Source organism: Carettochelys insculpta, chromosome 6 (genome assembly GCF_033958435.1).
Source record: "Carettochelys insculpta isolate YL-2023 chromosome 6, ASM3395843v1, whole genome shotgun sequence".
Classification (NCBI taxonomy): Eukaryota; Metazoa; Chordata; order Testudines; family Carettochelyidae; genus Carettochelys; species Carettochelys insculpta.
In genome coordinates, this window is record NC_134142.1 from 87,113,348 (window position 1) to 87,135,807 (window position 22,460).

A 22,460-nucleotide genomic window follows, 5' to 3' on the forward strand; every position below is an offset into this window, starting at 1 on the left:
GACAAGGGTGATCCAGTGGATATACTGTAGGTGGACTTTCAGAAAGCCTTTAACATGGTTCCTTGCCAAAGGCTCTTAAGCAAGCTAAGTAGTTAATGAATAAGAGGGAAGGTTCTATATGTATCTTATAGAGCTGGAAGGGACCTTCAGAGGCACAGAGTCCAGTCCCCTGCACACACAGCAGGACCTATCACCATCCCTGACAATTTTTTTTTTTAAATCTAACCTGCCTCAATACCTTGAAAGGTCCCCCTCAAGGACTGGGCTCACAACCCTGGGTTTACAAGGCAATACACTATCATGGATCTATAACTGGTTGAAGGTCAGTACGAAAGGGTAGGACTACTAAATGCTCAGTTTTTAGAAACTGCAGTGTCATCCAAAGATCTGTACTGGAACCAGTGCTGTTCAACATAGGCATGAATTATGCGAAAAAAGAAGTAAGCAGTGAGATGGCAAGTCTGCACATGATACCAACTTACTCAAGATACTTACATCCAAAGCAGATTACAAAGAGTTGAAAGTAGTAATAACAAACTAGGTGACTGGGCAACATGGTCTATGAAATTCAGTGTTGCAAATGAAAAGATAAAATATTTGAAAACATTCCAGACTACATGCATACAAAATAATGGGATCAAAGTTAACTGCTACTGTTACCCACACACCTACATGTGGTAAACTGTCCCATGTAAGTGGTACTAAGACCACTTCAGAGAAAGAATAAGTGTCCTCTACAGCCTAAGCTGAGAGCCAGCTGGCCTTCAGCTCAAGCTGTAGAGGTGCCTCCACTAAGCTCCAGAAGTTCTAGGTTTGCGTCTACCTGTAGGCAGTTAGACTACCACTCAAAAAGATCTTGCAGTCACTAGGAAGAGATAGTTAAAAGATAACTGCTTAATGTGCAGGGGAAGTCAAAGAAGCTTAAAAAAACTAGAGAAGGGATATGTAACAAGACAAAGTATTAAGGCCACCATATAAAACCTTGGTACAACTATGCCTTGAATATTGTGTGCAACTGTGGTCTCCCATCTCAAAAAGAGAGATATTAAAACTGGGGCAAAAGTAGAGAGAAAAGAAGTCATTGTAGTTATGGACACTATACCACTTTACAGCAGTTGAGGCTCTTATCTTAAGAGGGAAAATTCATGTAAAATTAATCCAAAACATGAGGTTCTTGGAATACTGGCCTTACAGGATTTTGAAAACCTAGGGGCTTGTCTACACTACTTCAAAGGGAGCATGGTAAATAGGGCATTGGGAGTTTATTAATGAAATGCAGAGGTGCATATGAAGCAGCTCAGTAAGCAAATTACCCCCCACGGCAACTTCGAAGTGTTAAACTTCGAAGTGCCAGCTCGTGTCTAGCCGCAGCTAACCTGCTGGTACTTTGAAGTGCACAGGGTGCTTCGAACTCCCAGCCCTGGGCACTTCAAAGTACCAGCAGGCAAGCCGCAGCTATACATGAGCCGGCACTTTGAAGTTTAACACTTTGAAGTTGCCGCAGGTGGGAGAATTTGCTTAATGAAGTGCTGCATATGCATCTTAGCACTTGATAAATAAACTCCCAAAGCCCTTCTTACCACACTCCCTTTGAAGTAGGGAGCTAGTGTAGACAAGCCCTCAGTGCAATATCCTGAACTGAAAGAGATTTTTAGGACGACATTTGTAAAGTGACTGTGTACACACACAAACCAAAAATCAATGTCCCTTTCGTGTTCATCTTGAATTCTGTAGCAGAGTGACTCATCTGCAGCAAATTCTGTTCTTTTAAACTCTCAAATACTCACAACAAACAAAAACACCCACCTCCACCACAGGCCTGCAAACACCCTTGCATAGGTTTCCATCATGGACACAGAGTGAAAGACACAAAATTAAAAGATAAAGCATTGTGCTATCAAAGCAAAAGAGGTGGTTGCCCCGTTATGAAACACAAAGGATTCGTCTACATTATTCATTGCAATCATGTTTCAGTGACTCTAGGGGAGAACCACATTGTAATACAACACTGTGGGCTTTGATGTATTTGTACAGCAGACAGCTCCAAAGGGAGCAGTCAGAACAGGAGAGGAGGCAAAACATGGATGAAATACAGGGAGAAAAGGAAGGCATAGGGGGAGAATAAGGACAGAACTCAGTGAGAAATTTGAATGTCACAAGACAGAAGACAGGGAATTAGAGTAAAGACAGAAGGAGAAGTTGGACAGGTCAGAGCAGTGAAAAACACATATGAAATTTATAGATGTCTTTCAGATCTCAGATGATGTCAGAGAGGGAAGTCTGGACAGCAGGAGATAGCATCCAGCACTAAAGCCTAGGGATACAAGATCTATTTTTAAAACTGGTAAGATATCCCAGCTCATCAGATTAAGACAACCATAACAACTTCCTGCATGACCTTGAAATTGTCAGGTAGAGAATGTTTAGGATGTTTTCAGATTGCAAGTAGAGCTGTTTGAATGTTTTCTCTGTTTCATCAGAAAATGGTGATCCATTGAACCCGAAATTTCACATGAAAGTGAGTTAGGCTTCCAACACTTGCACTGAGCCACTGGCAGGGGCTTCTATTAGAAAACTTCCTGGTTCCCTGCCATCTTGACTAATGGGCTTTTACAAAGCCGTGCCACATGGTCTGCACTCAGGCTGGGGATCCCATTCTTTAAGAGATGAAAGCTCTGGAATAGCCCTAAGGTCAGTGACCCTAAGGCTTTAGGGTCCTTGGCTCGTCCTTGGCTCCAGGGCAACCCTGGGAGGCAGTTTTTCACTATGATTGAGTCTAGGTTTTCAACTCCACAACAGGGATCCTGGAAATAATATGTAACTCTTACAAAATGTTTTTCTGTTAGTGGAACACAGAGCTATTCACTGTCTTTTATCCTACCATACCCCTGGGAGGTAAGCATTGTCCCCATTTTAGAGATAGGTAATTGACAAAGAGAAACTATGTGATTTGCCTGTGCTCATACAGAAAGTCTGTGGCAGGGCAGGGGATTGAACATTGGTCTCCAAGTACTAGCCTAGGGCTCTAGACTACGGGGTTATTCCTCTTTTGGGAGGTTTGGGGGCAGAGCCAGTGGTTATAGCCCTGCCACTCAGACTGCCCTGACCTGAGGAAAGTCCACATGTGGAATGGCTCTGGAGTCAAAGGCTATGTCTACACTATGAGATAAATGCAAATTTACAGCAGTTAGCTTGATATTACAACATCACTCTCTTCATTGTAAATACCATTAGCTCGATTTAGGGAGAACTAATATCAATATCATAACACCATCAAAACCAGCTGGGTATAGTGTCAAGTTTGAATTTAAAAGTGTGAATGAAAGCCAGCATGGAAGCACAACATCTTAAAATCAGACTCCTGTGTGTATCCCACAATGCCCCACAGTGCTCCATTCTGGCCTCTTCCATCTCTGCTGCTCTTCAGGTGTGCAGGAATTAGGTAAAAGGAAGCCCGCAAATTTGAATTCAGCACCAGGAAGCCAGTGGCTGTGCGGTCATGCTTGTATGAGAGTCTGGGACAAATGCCTTTCTTTCTTTGCTATCAGCTCTGTGAGAGCGTCTACCCATCCAAAACAGCCCCAACACGGAGTTCATGGTTCTGTCTCTACCTCAGCAAACTGATCACTTGATTTTTTTTTCTGTGCTGTGCTGTGTGTGTGGGCGGGGGAGGAGGTTATGCATGAAAGAGAGGCCAAGAAATTTCTTTTCCGTTGTTTACATGTGTGCAGAACCAACCGCCTCCACAGGCGCTCCCACAGTCTTTCCCAAACCCAACTACATCATGTAGCTAGCCCCTGACCCAGTAAAAAAGGACGTGCCTGCTGTTCAGTGCAGACCATGCTGCCAGGTGGTCCCACATCCTGGCTTGTGTGTACTGGGGACTCCAAGAGCAAGAATATTTTTGGGGGCTTGCTGCTGTCCAGGGGACTGCTTCAACTGGCCTCCCAACCCAACAAAAATATGTTTTGTGACTTGCACCACCATGGGGAAGTCTCCCCCAGCACCTAAGATTTTTGGGGCTTGCTGCCACATGTGGGACCATTTCAACTGGCTCTGCAGCCACGGACCCCACATCCCCCCCCCACCAAAAATATTTTCAAGGGCTTGCAGCTGCCTGGGAACAATTTCAACTGGCTCTGCCTCCATGGTCCCCCCCCCCACACAAAAAAAGATTTTCTGTAACTATATCAACTGGCCTATCATCCTCCAGTCCATCCACCACATGGGATGAGGGGTCCAGCACCATGACACACAGTCAGTCAGCACTGCCCCCCACCCACCTGAGCATCACCACTTGTTGAAATTAGACGAGCCCCATCCCTCGTGTTGGACAACTCTGTTTAGTGTAGTGGGAAGCCCAAAATCTGTTTCTTAAACTTTTCTATCCTCTTCCTTCAAGCTTTGCCTCCTTAACACTGGGAAGAGTGGGTGGAAGGCCAGTTGAGAAGACAGAGACTTGCTGGGTGATTCCAGGGCACGGGAGCTGTGTAATGGGCTGGGAAGACAAAAACCCTGCCTCACTTAATCTTTTTTCCAAACCTTTACTATCCTACTCTTTCTTCAAGCTTTGCATTGTTCCTGTATTATTTTCACGGATCACACGTAATCACGGGAGGGGAACAGCGGCTGGAGGGCCACTTGAAGACTCAGACACCTGCTGTTTTTTGTAAAATCTTTGACAATTCAGTTACGGCTACAGTTATAAAAAGCAGTTGAGTTGTTGAAACAAGAGATTTCAGTTAATTTGGCAATCTTTTTTGATGCCTTACTTTTCCTTCCTTCCTCCTGGAAAAATGGCCATTTACTTTCCATAGGAGGGAAATAAGGGCAATGCAATGTGTGAAGATACTCACAACTACTTGTGGGGCATTTTTCTCCCACACTGCACAAGCAAAAACACCCTGAATGCTACAGGGCTAAAGGAACTGTGGGATCGGCTCCCACAATGCACTGCTGCAGCAGTCACTGTTTGGCAATAGAATGTGGCAGCAATAAGTGGACTTTGTGGGGAGCCTGTGGGGAAGTAAGGATACTCCAATTTGAATTTATAAAACACAGCATTACAAAGTTGATTTTAATAAATTCGAATTTATCTTGTAGTATAGATGGTAGCCACAGGCTCTAGGTGTCTTGACAGGTGCTGCATGAAATGTCAATTTTATGAAGCAGCTGCTGATACCAGAAACCATGTGTCAGTGTTTCTGAAACAATTTTGGAAGCGGGGAGAGGAGATTTCTGGTATGCGAGAATTAAAAAAAAATGTTTTGTTCCAAATCAGAATGAAACCAAATTTCAAGATGCCAAAAGTTCCTGCAAACCAGAAATCCTGAGTTTCAGCCAGCTCTAGCTGTAACTGCCATGTTCAGTTATAGTGCTATATAAATCATGAAAACCATAATCCCCAGCTTTCTAAGTTTACACATATTGAATAGCAATTTATTCCACGAGAAGTGCTGGAATGTTTATTTAAACAAAGCATTTATTTTAAAATAATTTCTATTGGTGTTAGGCTTGCAAACACTTATTTATAAAACAGATTTCTGTGCCAAATTCCACCTGAAAGCAGTCATTAAAAGGAGATCTGAGCAAGGAGAATAGGGATCAGCACAACCTACAGTATGAGATGAATCAAAACTGGAAGTCAGTGCTGCTTAACAGAATCATCATCATCATTGGAGTCACGCACAAAGAATGGGAAATTCATGGAGAAATAAACCTTAAAAGGAACTGGTGTAAAGTGATTTCAAAAGATGTTTAGGTTATCATAACAATAATGACCCTAACAGTACATTTCATGCAGTTTAATGACTCATTGTGCATAGTTAATGGACCAAAACTTTGCCATAAGCCATCTACTCATCCCATTAAAACCCAGGAAACACCCTCCCTGCAACTCTGTCATTAATGTTCCAATATCCAGCAGCAAATAAGCTTCTGAGGTTTGTTCTTAACATTCACTACATCAATTAACTGCCCTTCAAGGGGCAATGCAGTCTCCAGATGGGGGCTGGATGGGTAATGCGTATACAAGCCCATCTATCAAACAGTGTGTGAAGAAGGCAGCCTCTGCAGGTAGAAAAAATCCTTGTACAAAATGAAACTGATCTTCATAGCAAGCCCACCAAGAGCTGCATCTACAAGGACCCTCCCTGTTGGAAGGGGTACAGATTCAAGTATTGTGTGCCTTATTTGCATATTCCCACGTGATTTGGCTTCCAGAAATGGCTCTTCCGGAAGCCAGAGCAGCCATATAGATGAGGTTCCTTCGAAAGGAAACCTCCCTTTTGAAAGCATCCTTCTTCCTGAAACAAAATAGGAATAAGCGAATGAGGTGAGAGATATTTACATCTGTGCCTCATTTGCATTTCCAATCTCACTCATTTGCACGCCTCTTCTGAAAGGGAGGGGCCATGTAGCTGCAGCTAATGGGGATGGGAGGGAACTGTGTACAGCCTACGGTTGCGGTGGCTATTGGCTTTGCTTTTTCACAGTAACACAAATAAACTGAATACGAAAAAAATGAATAAATAAATTAGTAACATCTTTTAACTTTAGTGACAGATCCAAGCCAAAATTCTGATTCCTAACACTACTGTTTCTGGGAGCAAAGTAACACTGGAGCAGCCATACTGAATCAGAGGCAGAGTTCATCCTCTCTTTACCATGACCAGAACTAACAGCTGTAGGTGGAAGATATTAAAGCCCCAAAACAGGTCAATGTGGAATAATCTGCCCCACTATAATTTACAGGCATGTCTCTAAACTTTAGAACTGAAAAGTCTAGTTCTTCCAGATATAGGACCATCCTCAATTTCAACCAATCAGAAGTTTTGTGGTCTTTTCCTCAGTGATAATGAGTTCTATATGGCTGAAATACAGGAATAAGAGCAGAAAGGATTCAAACCAGGAGTTGAGTTAAACTATATACAACATGAGGTACATAGTCGTGCCTTAAAATGCAATATATGTTAGTCTATAAGGTGCCACAGGACTTCTTATTGTTCTTGAAGATACAGACTAACACGGCTACCTCTCTGATACCTGTCACCATGCAAGGCACTGCATTTAGCCATATTGAGTGGAAATCCATCAACCTCATGGAAAAACTTGCACAGATACAGACAGACATCACCTTCCTTTCCAAATATAAACAGAAGGACATCATACCAAAAGGACTGAAGGTGAAAAACCCACTGAAATCAACATACAACACAGGTTATAGTGAGAGATTGTGCCACGTACCCTCTAAGAAAATGAGGAACCACCTGATCAGCATCCTGTACTGCAAACAGGGAAACATCAAGAGAGCTCTCAAATCAGGAGGCTCTCATAGACCAACAGTCTTCCACACAAACCTCCACATGGCTGGACTTTACTAAAACAGGACAGGAGATTTACAATGCACATTTCTCTTCTCTACAGAGGAAAAAGGACTATAAACTGTCTAAACTCCTACTTTCCACATGGGGCCACAATAGTGGTACCCTTAACTCACCCAGCAATATTGTCAATCTATCCAACTACACGCTCAGTCTAGCAGAAGAAACTGCCCTTTCTCGGGGACTCTCTTTCTGCCAGATTAGTACCCAGAAGCCACCTGCTACAAGACAGGCCTTGCAAGGAAAACAAGAGAACACTACTGACCATCACATACAGCCCCAACCTAAGGCTTCTCCCACGCATCAGTGATCTGCAACCCATCCTGAACAATGATCTTTCACTCTCACAGACCTTGGAAGGCAGGCCTGTCCTCGCCTACAGACAGCCTGCCAACCTTAAACAAATCCTCACCAGCCACTATAGATCACAAAACAGTAGCTCTAAGCCTGAAACCAATCCCTGCAACAAACCTCGCTGCCAACTCTGCTCACATCTCTACACCAGTGATATCATCACAAGACCTATCATCAACCATACCATCAGGGCCTCCTTTACCTGCACAATATATGCCATCATGTGCCAGCAAAGCCTCACTGCAATTTACATTGGCCAAACTGGACAGTCTTTACGTAAAAGAATAAATTGACATAAATCAGACATCAGGAACAGTAATATACAGAAGCCTGTGGAAGAGCACTTCAATCTCCCTGGACACTCAGAAACAGATTTAAAAGTAGCAGTCCTAAAACAAAGACATTTCAAAAAATCAAATGCAGAGAGAAATCTCTGAATGCAATTTATTTGCAAAATTTGACTCCACTAACCAAAGACTGAACAAAGACTGGGAGTGGCTCACACCTTACAAAAAGAAAAAAAAAGCAGTCAAGTAGCACTTTAAAGACTAGCAAAATGGTTTATTAGGTGAGCTTTCGTGGGACAGACCCACTTCTTCAGATGGTCTGAAGAAGTGGGTCTGTCCCACGAAAGCTCACCTAATAAACCATTTTGCTAGTCTTTAAAGTGCTACTTGACTGCTTTTTGTTTTGATAGTGTATAGACTAGCACGGCTTCCTCTTTGTTACTACTTACAAAAAGAGCTTCTCTGCCCTAGGTGCTAACATCTCTACATTAGACTGACAATGGGCCATATCCCCCCCGTGTGTTATTTGACTTTTTTTTCCTCTTTTCATGCATACTACTGATAATAGGCCTTTTCCACCCTGACTGAATAGACCTTGTCAGCTCTGGCCCTCCCTTTTACTGGGACCCTACTCTTTAGATACCCCTCTGAAACCACCCCCCCGCATCCACTCATGCATCTGAGGAAGTGGGTCTTTGCCCACGAAAGCTTATGCTCCAAAATATGTTAGTTGAAAAGGTGCCACAGGACTTCTTGTCGTTCTCTTAAACTGCAGATATTTCTTCAACCCACATTTTTTTAAGTTTTCAAAAGGTGTGCTGGAAATTTGAGAACTTCACCTAAAGAATTCAGAGACCCATTGCCATTTAATGGGAACTGGCAATCCAAAGTAAAACTGGTTGACAATAAGGCTCAATGCTGGGGTGAAATTTTAATAGCCTATGATATATAAAAGATCAAACTAGATGATATAATAGACTCTTTTGGCCCTAAACTCCAGAAACATATGACAACTTTCAGAATCTCAGCTGAAATCTCCCCAAGAAGGGACTGACTACTGCAGTGGAAACACAAAACAAACACGGATTTTAGTTAGGATCTTTGTTATATTTTTACTTATTCCTGAAACAAAAACTGAAGATGGATGCACAAATCATACCAACTCTTTTGTTAAGATGAAAAATATTCAGTTGAGGTTTTGGTACAGCAGTTTGACTTGGGCTACATCTATACTACCACAGAATATCAGCCTCCTCAGGTTCGATCTTCCAGGGTTCCATTTTGTGCGTCTAGTATGGATGCAAAAAATTGACCACTCAGAGGGTCTCAGTAACCCCTCTGACAAGGTCTCTCACCTTCCATGGTAGTCCATGATAAAAACAAGGGCAATTAAGAGAGTGTGGGGGGGCGGGGGGAGTGCCTTCCTCTCTAGAGTGTGTCAAAGTCAGGACCTCTCTTCCTTCAGAGAGGGATCTTTAGGGAATAACTAGGGAAGGTCTACCCTTTTCCCCAGCAACTGCAAGTTACAGATCTGTCCTCTTCCCTGATCTGCCCACAAGGGTACTCTTTTATTTTCCTTTCAACTCCTTTCTACATCCACTTCAGGTCTTTGCAAAGCTTCTTTGCAGAAGCTCTTTATCCCCCATTCTGCTGTGTAGCATTTGTGTGCCTCATCACAAGTACAAAAACAATTATTGAATGTGTCATGGCAAGTTCTCTGTCTACATAGTTAACATTCAACTCCAGGCCCCTAGGCACAGTGTTTTCTGTATCTAACTCTGATTATCAGGCAGTTCTTTTGTAGAATAAAAATTTTTCCATGACAACAGAAGATTCCATCTAAGGATCTTAAAATAATGTGCAAACAAACACGGAGCCTCATAGCAGCTCTGAAGTACTCTTCTATACACTTTGACCTACCAAGTTGAGCTGTAAGTATTATCCCATAAAATATTATCCCATTTGATAGGCCAACAAAGGAACCCACTGAAGGTGCATCCCTCAAAAGTGCCTAAGAAAGTTAAGTGCCGAAGTTCAACTGACAGTCATGGTATCTGCTGGTAACTTGCTTAGGTGATTTTTGAAAACCCAGTCCAGAAAATTTAAATAAACCTCTCTCTAAAGTCACACAATAAGTGAGTACAAGAGCAAGGAAGGCAATTGCTTAGTCCTAAGTCTGAGTCATCAGCTGCAACACTGGACCACATTTCCAGTGTAAAAACACTTTAGAAATAAAATTCATTTCCTTGTATTCTGCTTGTCTAATTTAATACCAGTGATTCCTATCTGTGGATGCTATTTTTATCTGAAGCTCCTCTCAGGAAGAATTTGCCCAGCAGATATTGTTTCAAGAAGAAGAAAGAGGGGAAGAGTCTGGCTGTTTTTAATGTAATGGTTATGCATGTAAGCTGAGTTGCCCTTTAGATACCCTTCGACTGATTAACGAAGTAGCAAATTGCTAAGCAGCAGCCCAGGTACTCTGTCCTTGAAATTAAGTGTAGTGAACTATTCATTTGTGAAAATTAAGAGTTAGGGATACTGGTTACATATAGATACAGAGAGAAGCCAAACTCTCACAAATTACTTCTTAATGTAGTGGAAGAGCAAGGACTAACACTGAGTGAATATCGCCTGAAACCAGGGACAGAAGGGATAACATCTTCTGAGGTCTTATGTCAGAAATATGCAAACACTTACACAGGAAATGTTCAAATCAGTGTCCCTGAGCTTTAAATTTGATTATTCTCTTGAGTATAGTACATGGAATTAATAAAAATATCAATAAATTAAGGCACTCACATGTTGCAGATTGCTAAACCAGGGATAAGAAGAAGAAGAACTAGCTTTCATTGCATGGGGAAAATTTAAAAAAAAAAAGGAGAAGAAAATAATACACAGAGAATCAGCAACAATTGACCGTTCTTCATGAAAAAAATCACAATGCTTTTGAATAAAATGGCAATGCAGTGTTTTTACTTAGCTTGGAATTTCTCCCCATTACAACTCCTCTCCCAGTCAACTGACTTTTGACATTTGGTTGCCAAAGAATTCATCTACACTAGGAACTAACTTTGAAGTTAACTTTGAAGCTAGGCACTACTTCGAAGTAGCCAGCAGAGAGTCCACACATATTTTCCCTTATTTTGAAGTTAACTTAAAATAATGTGGAAACAAACATGGAGCCTCATTGCAGTTAACTTCAAAGTAAGGGAGCCCAGCTTCAAAGTCCTTACCCCATTCCTGGGAATGGAGGAGTACCATACTTCGAAGCTGAACTTCGAAGTAGGGTGTGTGTAGACACTCAACTTTGAAGTTTGTTACTTTGAAGTTTTACTTTGGAGTAAAGAACTTTGAAGTTATTTTTGTAGTGTAGACACAGCCTAGTTTAGGGAGATTTAAGAAAAAAATATAGTGTTCATGGAAAGTAATAGATTAATAGCCCTGGAGAACTATCTGTCTTTTGAAAGAGCAGATCGCTTTTTGATCCACTTTTTTGTGTGTGTGGACATGCTCTTTTGAAACAAGTTCTTTAGGAAGAGATCCTCCGGAAGGGCTTCTTTTGAAAGATTTCTCTAGTGTAGATGTAGCTCCAGAGGTATTTTATTCGTTTGCTTGCTTGGTTGGAATCCTCTTCAAATGGGAGGCATTTGGTTAGGGCACATTTGTTTCCCCGGTACCAGAAGCTTTCCAACACATTACTGAAAGGAAGCTGTCACAGTGTGGCTCTGTTAGCAGTACTTATATCTGAGCCAGCAGGTTGTGGCTCAAAGTCTTACACTAGCCTATGACTTTATACTCCCCATCAACCTGCAAACACCGTTCCTCATTACAAAAATTCCAATGCCCAAAAAAGTTCACAGTGCAATTGTGCTGTGATTTCAACTTAATGCCAAAAGACACAGAGGTTAATAAACACCTTTATCCATACCTGGTGCCCAGCTTTTGCAGCATCTGTGACAGTTGAAACACATTCAGACAGCTCTGTTTTTCCTGATCAAACAGAACAGGTCAGAGACTTAGTTTTGTTTCATCTCTGCATACCTTGCCTTTATTAACTTCAAGTTAGAAGCGTAACACTATTTCATTTGTTTTCACTACTTCACACACTATTCAATGTTTCTGATGTTTGCTAATGTAATAGGTTTAAAGAAAAACTCTTATGAATCTTCTACATTTCAAAAATATTTAGATTAATTTGTCAGATCTGATAAATCTGGGGAACCAAAGTTATGAAAAGTATCCAAACTTAAATTCTCTCATAATCTTTATGAAACAGGAAAGTGGCAGAATAAATTCAACGAGAGAAGTGTCAGACGCTATAAGGATGAAAACTGATTGGGTATCACTTTCTTTCCTTCCAGAGCTTCATCTGCTACACTGACAGAAGGACAGAAGAGAACTTCCAACCTCAATTAAAACCAAGCATCAAGTAATTTCAATCTGTCTGACATGTGCACATAGCAAAAAATGGTATGTTCTTTGATTTATCACGTATGTCCCCATAGCAACCAGGCACAACATATTACAAGTCTGTCAGTCTCTATTTTCCATCTCCCTTATATTACTGCACAACATGACAGGTGAATCTTTCACAGTAATATTGGACTACTGCATGATATGCACATCTATATTTCGTCATGTCTTCCTAAACCAAGTTTGAGTGCTAGTAAAAGGTTCTTGGCTGACATGCCAGAAACTAAAGTCCTAGTTATTCATACAAGTACAAGAAGGGCAGAAGCAGCAGAAGAAAATCCAAATTAACCACATTCTACCTATATGCCTATACCTTGACCTGGAGGAGCCACCCTTTAGTAGCTTATTGAATTATCTACAATACACCCATAGTTTACAGAGTTACCAGAGATTCTTTATCAGAGCGGATGCAGCATTGGGCTGGGAATCAAAACACAGATTCTAATCCCAGCCCTGTTCTGGTAATTAGGAGACCTCAGACAAATGATATCACTTTTCCTTTCCTTTGTCTGTCTCGTTTATTTTGATTGGTAGCTCTGCAGGGCAGGAACAATGTTGTCATATGTGCTTATATAACACCCAGTACAATGAAATCTTAGTGTCAAATGAGGCCTCTGCATCAAACCAATACAAATCAATAGGCAACCATCAATTCAGAACTGTATAATCGGGAATATTATAGTGTTTTATTTTCATCATGGATAGGACCAGCAACTTATTTCATGAATGCTACCAAATAGCCATCAGATGGTAAGTGCCACGTGTGGAATCTTTGCCCTATGGCCTGGAGTTAAATAACTGGTATAAGAGTGAAACATCCCACATCTCAGTATCAATCTCCTGATCATATTCCATATACTGTAAAATTATTATGCAATTAGAGTCAGCCCCAACCTCTGCTATTATGTACCAATGTCTTGTAGTAACCGCTACTCATAAATTAACACTGCTTGAAACCACATTAGATATACTGAACATGGAGACGTCTTTTGTTATTATTTCACCAATCTGCTGCAATAAAACTGCATTCATCTCTACTTGGGTCAGGTCATTTTAATTTTGATCTAGTTAGAATGCATGGTTTAAGACTTTTTTTAATAAACCCATTCATAGTAAGTGCAGGCTTTGAGTGCTCTAACAAAAAAGAGATGGCTGGAAGACATTAAAATAAAAAGGGGTACAGTGGAGTATCTGGGGAGCTCAGGCTATTGGAAAATATAGAGCTTTTCATTTCCTAGCTCACAGGGTCAGTTCTCACTAGCATCATTCGAGATTATTTTACTGCCTGTCTCATAAGAACTGGTCCATGCTTAGTATCTGCAGGAAGGCTGGCCTTGTATTTGAGGCTATGGATCAGAATCAATAGAGCTGTTTTCACTTCTCACCTCTGCTGTATGCTTCCTGTGTTTTTTGGGGGTTTACCCACAAACCCTGCGCCTCTACTGCCCCTTTTGTAAAATGGAGATGATAATTCCCTGCTTCTGAGGGCTTATTCTGAAGAAAAATGCAGTGATGTTTGAGAGTTTGCTTAGACACTATGGTGAAGTGGGCATATAAATGATAAGCCTTAAATGAACTACCATTCTCAAGGGAATGAGTTCTGGAGACTAGGGACTTTAGGAATCCACTGGTTTGTATTTGATGGATGCAGGGTACAAGCTCTAAATATATTTTGGATATCAACATTCGACTAGCAAGACATATTACTTATTTAAAAAGTTAGAATACTCCCAATACTATTCCAGAAGAGATTTAGAAGAAATAAAACAAACACTGCAAGCAGTACTTCATAAACATATCTACAATATACATCACACTGGATTATCTCTGAGAGATGAATATCAAGATTTCACTGGAAATTACACAGTTGGTTATGTTAATGAATTATTATACAAGCATGATGTTTTATTTATACAAGTTCATTTTGTAATAAGTCAGAAATTGTGTTTTAATACTGGTGTTCCCACTGGATCCCTCAAGAGACTTGGGCAGCTCATAATTTCTTGATGTCTTGGACTTACCATTTATAAAATGCGGATGAAAATATTTACCCACTTCTACTCTGTTTTGTAAGCTTCCATCTTCCCCTTTCAGGATAATTTACTCCCCAGATGGAGCAAAACTTGAGCATTACAATGACTGTTGTTATGATCTGCCCTTGTGTGTCCCCTGCAGGACTGCCAGTGGGGCACAGGAAGCAAAGGGGTCAACTGCCAGGACCCAGAAATTCAAATGGGCCCGGAGTTCCTGGCCACTGCCATACCTACTGGTGGCTAGAGCCCTGGAGTGCTGGTTGGCACATTCCAGAGCTGCACACAACATGCTCCAGATGGCTCTGAGGGCTGGTGAGGGGATGGGGTAGACATGGTCCAGGCAGAGCTGAGATCTGGCTGCCCCAGCCCATCCCTCCCACCCGAGGCTCCATAACTCTTCTGGAAGCACTGAGCTGGACTCTCCCCACACATTACACAGGTGTCCAGCAATCCTTTTGATCCCCTGTTTCCCTGCATCCCTCCCACAAGTTCCTTATTTAGCACTTTTTCACTGCCTGCCACGTATCCACATAAGGGAAAAACAATCTAACATACATGGCAGTGCGCTGTCCAGCTACGTTATACTGCTGGTGATCATAAGACACAGCCTGACAAAGAAGTTGTGGAGATCTGAAAATTCATCTGAAATTCCATCTCTATAGAACTCCTTGAAAACTCCTGACCCAATTAAAATGAGATTTAAAGTTAATCTGTACCTTTAATAGCAAGGAAACAGCCCCCTCGAGTCCCCCAGTTAACGTTGGACATTCTTGCTACATGATTATACCCCACAAACTGCTCAGAAAGGTGCAATCTTTCCAAGAGACAGCATGGAAAGGGATGGCCCCTACAGTTGACCAATTGCTGTATTAACTATTCAGCAGCAGCGCTCCTTAGAGTAATGACTCTTGCATAATATAAAATAAACAAAGTTAAGTGGGAAATGGAGCCAGTACCTACAATCCCAGAGAGAAGAATCCTTGGCAACACAAGGAGCAGATAACATAAATGCTTCGTAGAAATTTAATCAGAACATTGCTGGCATGGAAATAAACAAATGACTCACTGGCTGTGTCTACACTAGCTCCAAACTTCGAAACTGCCATGCAAATGGCCATTTCGAAGTTTACTAATGAAGCCCTGAAATACATATTCAGCGCTTCATTAGCATGCGGGCGGCTGCGGCACTTCAAAATTGATGCGCCTCTCACCGACGGGGCTCCTTTTCAAAAGGACCCCGTCTACTTTGAAGTCCCCTTATTCCCATGGGAATAAGGAGACTTCAAAGTAGGCGGGGTCCTTTCGAAAATGAGCCCCATCAGGATGAGCCATGTGGCAGCGAGGTGTGTCAATTTCGAAGTGCTGCGGCCGGCCGCATGCTAATGAAGCGCTGAATATGTATTTCAGTGCTTCATTAGTAAACTTCGAAATGGCCATTTGCATGGCCATTTCGAAGTTTGGGGCTAGTGTAGATGCGACCACTGTCTGTTTCTCTCTCCTTTGGTCACCTTCCCAGGTTCATTAGCCTAGGAGTTGCAAACTATGGCTAGACAGAATCCTTCCCAGAAATGCATGGGTTAGTTGTTGACTTAAATTGTTCCTAATGGCCATCCCTGGTTATATTGTCAATCTTACCAAGTTTTTAATTGGGTATATTCCATTAATACTCTACATGTATCAGTCATGTTATCAACAATAAGATAAAATGTGTAAGCTACAGATGTACTGGCAGGTAGCTTATGACCAACAGTTCAGTTTCATTAAAAAATTCTTCACCAAAGGCAAATATTAATCTAATTTCATTTCAGAGATACTACTATTTTCATTTGCTTTAAATTGTGGAGCACCCAATTTCAGGTACTAAGCATCTTGACTTACTTGACTTAAACCTTTGTACTCTGTATGAAGCATAGGTCATCTACAGGTCCACTTCACTCTGTCTTGGGAAAGAGCATCCATCCTCCGAAAAACAGGTTCTTTTGAGTTGTTAAGTCTCAAGCAGAAATTGTGACACCGCAAATGATCAATTACTTTGGAAAATGTACACCACTTAAAAGATTAGCAAACTGCTTTTGGGGTAAGGCAGAGGGATGGAAAGGGGGAATATAAAATTGCATGCACCATTTGTAACTGAACTACTGCAGCCTTGCATTAGCATGTGAAAGCGAGAAAGCTGAAATAGTCTAGAGACAGATGAGTCCGAGGAGTCCATTTTTTACACTTACCAAGTCATTTCCTCCACCTGAGCTCAAGCAGAGTGGATTGCAAAAATAATACCCCCGTAACATAATAGATGGAGAAGAAAAGTGCATTGCAATGTAACAATTCATCTGGATTTATATTTTCAGGGTTATTCAGAGCATAGTTAAAGAAATCTGTTCCTTACAAATATTTGGTTATCAAAGACAAGGAAGGATGGGATGACCTTGTGGTTAAAGCACTGTCCTAGCAAAGAGGTCAAGAGATGTTGGCTCAAATCCTGCCTTAGCCACAGGCTCTCTCTGTGACCTTGGTAAAGTCATATGGGAGATTTTTCAAGGGCACAAGTCACCCCTCGTATTTCTGAAAAATCACTCTCAATCTCCCTGGCCTCAGAGTCACACCTATAAAATGGGGGACAATATTGCTTTCATACTATAGCAGATTAATGTTGTGAGGTAATCAGATACTATGGTAACTGGGCATACCATGAATGCCTATAAATAAATAAACCTAACTTCTCCATAAAAATCTCAGCAGTGTCAACATAGAGTACTTTCCATAGATCTGATTAACATTCCCTTGCAGACTTCATTTTTGGCTGCTTACTAACACACACTCCATGCTGCACCTGCCAATATCTGAAAGGAACAAATAGGGACAATGTGAAGAGGTGAAAAAAGTTATACCTGTTAACACCATTAAAATATATTGGGATGAGAGCAGTTCTGGAGGTTCATTATTTTCAAATGGCAACTACAGTTAGTTTACAAATAACCCTCTCCCTCCTTCCCCAAATGAGCACAGTTGCTACATTCCTTCCTCCATGTGAAAAATTAAGACTACACTTTTGTATCAAATACAGTATATTACTGTAACCTGGGTCTCACCTCTCCTAGAGAACAAAGCAGGGGCCAGTGAATTTATACCATGGAATGCACTAGGCTGATATATTTGGCCTTGAAGGGAGAGGCTGGTGTGAAATCAAGTGCTATCAGCAGGCTGCAAGAACCACTTATCCAGCTCCCACTGAGCAGCTAGAAACAACAAATCATGCAGGCTCACTACGATCCTTTGCTAGTATGCAATATTCTTTACCTGAACTCATCAAAAAACAAATGAGCATATATAATTTCCCCTCTTCAACGTCCAGTTTTCCATCTCCTAAAAGTGAGCCTATAAGTACATGAGAAGCTCTTGGATACTTGTGCCAGAAAATATTCACATTATATCAACCTGCCAACACTCTTTTTGGCCACTACAATTGGAAATGATAGACAGGTGATGAGTAAAGACATTGTACATTCTTTTAAGGTCTTCAGTTTTAAGTAGACATTGTGGCAACCCCAAATCAATTGTCACCTTTTAAAATAGTAACAGAGAGGAAGCCGCAACAAAGGGTCCTGTGACACCTTATAGACTAACAGAAAAGTTTTGAGCTTTTGAACTTTTTGAACTTTTCTTTTAGTTTATAAGGTGCCACAGGATCCTTCGTTGCTGTTACAGATCCAGACTAACACGGCTACCCCTCCGATACCAGCGAGGAAGCCGTGCTAGTCTATACACTATCAAAACAAAAAGCAGTCAAGTAGCACTTTAAAGACTAGCAAAATAGTTTATTAGGTGAGCTTTCATGGGACAGACCCACTACTTCAGACCATAGCCAGACCAGAACAGACTCACCTTTTAAAATGTGTGCCATTTAAAAAAAGCGAGGGTCAAAAGAGTAAAGACTTTGTACATTGCTCACTGCATTTCCAAAACCGAGGTTTTACTTCTTGGCAAATATTATCCAAAGGGAAATGCCACGTCCTACTCTTATAAATTTAAGGAAAAGCACAAAATGACCCATTATAAACACAAATCAAACAGTGAATATGGATGTATCTTGTTAGCATTTTTGCACTACCTAGTCCAGATCATCCATCTGTGTAAATAAATGTGACTCCATTGACTTCACTGGAGCTCTGAAGATTTACAGATGCTGAAGACCTGGCTCCATGTATCTCTGGGATAATTGCCATCATTAATGTCCAATGCTTGCCTTCATAATGGCGAGGTCATGACTGACTTTAGAGAATTGGTCATTTTTATTCATGAGATCAATACTAGGGAGTCAAATTTGACCTAAGATAATACCTTGCTCTCCTTTTGTTACCAGGCTTCCAGTTGTAGAATTTCCTGGGTATCTTTATTACTGGTGAATATTTTTAAAATGAAAGATAGGTTTCCATTTTTGAAGCACCTATGCTAGTAAAGAACAAAATATTTCTGGTTAATATGTAGTATTACAATTCAGTTTTACTACATGCTACTTTTTGACTCACTGTTCATTTTTATCAAACACTAATTTTCCACCCCACCACAGTAGCTTTTTTAGTTTTCCAAGCAATCACTTTGATCTCCAAGATAACAGGATCTTGATTGACTCATAATATTGACAGTTACTCATTAGTATTTTTCTAGCAACCAGTAACACACCAGATAGCTCATGAAATGAATGAAAACATGTGCCCAGAAGAGCACCTGACCCTGATTTCAGATGACACAAGGAGGGAGGATTATAAAGACGAGAAGAAGGGAAGAGGATATGAGAGACACTAGCAAGAGTTCTACTCAGTAAGGCATTGGCACCCCTTGAAAGAGCTTTCACTTTGTTACCACCTTCTTCACTTCTCTCTCTAGTTTTCTTATAGGCTTAAACACCAGAAATAAGTTTCTAGGAGATATTGGCAAAGACAGTGTTTTGGCAAAAAGTTCCAAACATAAGGGCCCATCAAAAAAAGGGCAAGGACACATCTGTTGAAGGAGGAAGGAAGACAGATATTTGGGCTCACATCACTGGTAGTGCAAACAGCATAGCATAGAAGCAGGAGGCAAAGGGAAGCCAGATCTAAGATGCACGTGGGGTTGAATTTGTTGACTCCTTGACAGCAGTGGCATGAAGTTTGAATTTCTTGCATAGCACAATTCCAAGGCAATGAGGTATCTGAGAGTCAGCATAGTAGCTACATACCAGTGAAGATTTTATTTTCAAAGCAAGGCCACATATCATATGTGCACAAACAACCTGTGTTACATGCTGTGTGCACTCTTTAGTGCCAGAGGCTATGGCTTTCTAGCACTGAAAAAGGAGACAAGTCAGAGATTAGCTAAACTAGAATTATTGGGGCTAGTGTTAAAAATGTCTCTTTTTAATCTACTGGTTCTCCCTCAAACTAAATCAAACAGTCCCAACCAAGCAATAAAACTCAAAACTCCATATTTGAGAGCATGAAAGAATTTACTGAAATGGATGTGGACAGCCTCCTTCTGAGTCATCAGTTTTAAATAAAAATGAGCTAGTAAATTTCTGCTGGCATTATACTGTGTCTTCTCTGATTCACTACTCTCATTCATCTTGCTGCTTTCTAATTTGTAAAGATGCAGACAATATATAAATATTCATGGCAGGTCAGGAAATAGAACATACAGCTTCCCTTCTTTCTGCTGGGAATGGGCAGAACATGACATAGGTCTACAGACAAGTCTTAAAAATGATACACTTGACATGTCAGTGAAGACAAGAAAAAAAATAAATAAGTGGGTGATTCTGTCCTGGAAACAAACTCTAGGGCTGCTGTAAACTTGTCAAATGCTGACTTCAAGCAAGACCAGCTCAGCATAGATCTTAGTAGCTTACATCCAATGAAGTTAAGGTGCGTAACAGATTGCCAATGGCTTGCCAGTGCAGCAGTTTCCCAAAGTGTGGGTTAACCCACTATGGGAAACACAAAAGAGGAGCACATTGGGGGCGCAGGGAGGGACAGTGTTTCATCAAAAGACTCACTTGAAAAAAAATTAAAAAAGCTCTTATGGATGAGAACAAAAAAAACTTTCAAGTGTAGTACCCAGAGGCACTGAGACCTCATACGAGGATGAGTGAAGTCTCTGCTCTACAGCCTTGGCTGAGAGCCAGCTGGTCTTTAGCTCATGTGATACAGCACAGGACTTTAGTCCTTATTGCAGCTTCAATCGCCAGTGCCAGCAGCCTGGGTCTATTGGCTTCACACAAGTGCAAAGCAGGTGTTACTGATACAGAGACACCTACCTAAGTTTGCAGAACATCAGGAACAGTCTTTATGAAGGGTGACCTGCCTCATTCATTCAAATGGGGGCTAATTTATATGCAGTGAATATATCTTAAGATGTCAGCATTGTTGACTTGCATTCATAATCAGGGCCCATAAAGGAGAAGTAGTATCATATTACAAAAGTAATATTGGGGGGGTTATGGAAGATATGTAAATTAAGAAGTGCAGATCTTTTAACACATGCTGCATTGTGGTGGTGATGTATTTAGTTTTATTTTCCTGAAATCAGACAGATCTTAAAAAACTGGAAAATAGCCCATTTGTGTGATCAACAACAGTTGTTTCAAAGTGATTGTCAACTGCTCATTATAGATTATGATGCAATAAAATGCCCATACAGGTTATTTCTTCCTAACCCCAGACAGTTAGTGGCTGGATAAAGCATCCAATGTATGGATATTACTAATATCTACAGTAGGGTTTTCTTTAACCTGTCCAGGAAATCAAACACGTAAAAAAGAAAAATATGCACTTTCGTGAGGTCTTGGTCTTGTCTTGAATCCTAGGTTAATTAGAAACATGAAAAGGTGTGTGTGGTGGCTGGGAGGGGGGAATAGGAGCAAATTAGCAAAATTTGCTGACAGCACAGAATAATGTAGGTCAATCAAAATGTAGGATGATTGTGAAGAGGTCAGAAAGGTGTAACAAAACTTTAACTGTATAACAGAAGTGGTTGATGAATCTAGTTTGAATTTTGAGTGTAAAAGAATATCTTTTAGGGGGAAAACTGCAAGTTGTCCATGTATGCCTGTGTCTTGAGTTGGTTATAACTAAGGTTACAGTTCAGTCACTTAGGGGTAGCCATGTTTGTTTGTAACTTCACAAACAACAAGCAGTCCTGTAGCAATTTAAGACTAATAAATGTATTAGTTCATGAGCTTTCATGGGTAAGACCCATTTCCTCAGATTTGGGTCAGTCACTGGTACATTTGATAAGTCATGGACAGGAGATGGGCAATAAAAAAATTCACAGCCCATGACCCTTCATGATTTATTATAAATATTGGCAACTAAATCTGGGTGTGGGGGAATTAGCTCATGGGAAGGTGGGAGTGTTACCAGCTGCTGACTTTGTTAGCTCCAGTTGTCCTGAGGTTGCTGTCAGTGGCTGCTCTGAGTGCCCCAGGGACCACTGCTCAGGCAGTCTCTGGAGCCAGCTGTACCTGCTGAGGCAGTCCCTGGGCCCGGCTTCCTAGTATGCCCATGCAGTGCCTTGTATGGCTGATCCTGGGGACCATCCAAGCACCTGGCTACAAAGCTACTCAAACAGCATCTGCGGTGGCTGTTTCTAGAGCCACATGAGCAGCTGACAATAGCCCCATCTTCTTTGGCTGTACTGGGTCAACCACACTGGCCACTGAAAAATCACTGAGTTCCATGACTTCTGCCACCTCAGGACATGGAGCATGGGTTATAACTAGAGCTGACGGGGAAAGTTTAATTAGCTTTTCTTCAACAAAGTATGCTGGTTCATTGAGATGGAACTTATTCACTGGGAGATACTAGTTTTGGCTAAACTTTCCTCAGGTCCAGGACAGAATTTCTGTTTAAAACCAGAGAGAGAAAGAGAGAGAGAGAGAGAGAGAGATCAGAATTACT

At 41.2% G+C, this 22,460-nt stretch overlaps 1 long non-coding RNA gene across 2 annotated transcripts in view; it reads left to right on the top strand.

Moving 5' to 3' along the window:
* Window positions 1-22,460, top strand: part of LOC142015443 (uncharacterized) — a 61,901-nt gene that overhangs the window by 23,584 nt on the left and 15,857 nt on the right. For both annotated transcript variants that reach the window (XR_012646153.1, XR_012646154.1), the window contains one exon: window positions 12,385-12,493. This is a non-coding gene — a long non-coding RNA (uncharacterized LOC142015443). The remainder of the gene's footprint in view (window positions 1-12,384; window positions 12,494-22,460) is intronic.